At 49.2% G+C, this 1696-nt stretch overlaps 1 protein-coding gene across 2 annotated transcripts in view; it reads left to right on the forward strand.

The window, feature by feature from the left end:
* The window catches only part of LOC106815539 (tetratricopeptide repeat protein 38-like), an 85927-nt gene that overhangs the window by 1034 nt on the left and 83197 nt on the right, over positions 1 to 1696 (forward strand). The gene's annotated exons all lie outside the window — the stretch shown is intronic.

Consider the following 1696-nt stretch of genomic DNA (forward strand, 5'->3'; position numbering starts at 1 on the left):
GTAGTGATCGTGCATCTGTGTGCGACTGAGGCGGTCCAGGCCTCCGCTACACACGCGGGGTAGTGATCGTGCATCTGTGTGCGACTGAGGCGGTCCAGGCCTCCGCTACACACGCGGGGTAGTGATCGTGCATCTGTGTGCGACTGAGGCGGTCCAGGCCTCCGCTACACACGCGGGGTAGTGATCGTGCATCTGTGTGCGGCAGAGGTGCGGTCGAGGCCTCCGCTACACACGCGGGGTAGTGGTCGTGCATCTGCGTGCGGCAGAGGCGGTCCAGGCCTCCGCTACACACGTCACATAGCGCTTATGTATACGTGTACGCATACTTGTATGTAGTGATGGGAAGAGTGCTCGTGAGCGGATTGACACTCATGGGGACGGCTGCATCGCCCAGACTGGACAAACAGCTGCAACGCGACGTAGATGAAATGGTGAGGTTGGCAACTACGTGACGCGATATTACAACGCGAGAAAAGCAACACGCCGAAGCCATGAAGTTGTTTTCTGACGGGTGAGTAGGCTTTGAGACCCTGCGTGAGATTCTACTTCTTCTTCTTATTATTATTATTATTATTAGATATATTTATGAATCTATGGCTTGTGTGTATACGCGATATAAACAACAGAAGAATGTTTTAATAAAGCTGATATTTTACTATTTATTGCTACCGGTTATCACACTGATAACAAAAAGATTATCATAACGCAATTGTATTGCCCATAAAATTGTACAACTGTATTTTCATAGTTTTTTTTACGTGTAAAAAATACTGTACACAACAAGATGTAACCGGGGTTTCACGGTTTATATTAATTTCTTTAAAAAGGGAGAGATTGCAAAAAATGCGCGATGGTCACTTTAACGTTATCGCGTGAGCGATGTTACAGATACATGGACGAGGCGACGCTTGTATGGGAAGATATCCTTACTAACCACCCTACGGACATGTTACAGATACATGGACGAGGCGACGCTTGTATGAGAAGATATCCTTACTAACCACCCTACGGACATGTTAGCTCTGAAACTGGCTCACGATTCGTACTTCCACCTGGCTAAGCAAGCTCAGATGCGCGACTCCATCGCACGCGTGTATCCGCACTGGAATGCATCCATTCCCTTATACGGGTGCGTGTTAATTATCACGACAGAACGGCGTTGTTGTCTCGAATAAAACCAATACTTCAATGGCACGTTCTTAGTTCAATATAATTTTATTTTAAATTTTTGAATGCTACCATATAATTGGATTTATGGGTATTTTATCGTAGCTACAACACTGTAAGAAGTGTAATGTAAAATCCATATCTATCATCGAATACACGCATAGACGTGTGCACGTGCACACACGAACACGCACGCACACACGCACGCCCACACGCACGCTCAGACGTAAACACAGGTTCAAGTGCGCACACGGACGCGTGCACGCACCCACGTACGCACACACACGCACGCACCCACGCACGCACCCAGGCACCCACGCACGTACGCACACATGCACCCACACACGCACACACGCACGCACGCACGCACGCTCAGACGTAAACACAGGTTCAAGTGCGCACACGGACGCGTGCACGCACCCACGCACGCACACACACGCACGCACCCACGCACGTACGCACACACTCACCTACACACACACACACAGAGGCACACACACACACACACACACACACACACACACACACA

Source organism: Priapulus caudatus, unplaced genomic scaffold (genome assembly GCF_000485595.1).
Source record: "Priapulus caudatus unplaced genomic scaffold, Priapulus_caudatus-5.0.1 Scaffold1140, whole genome shotgun sequence".
Lineage (NCBI taxonomy): Eukaryota > Metazoa > Priapulida > Priapulimorpha > Priapulimorphida > Priapulidae > Priapulus > Priapulus caudatus.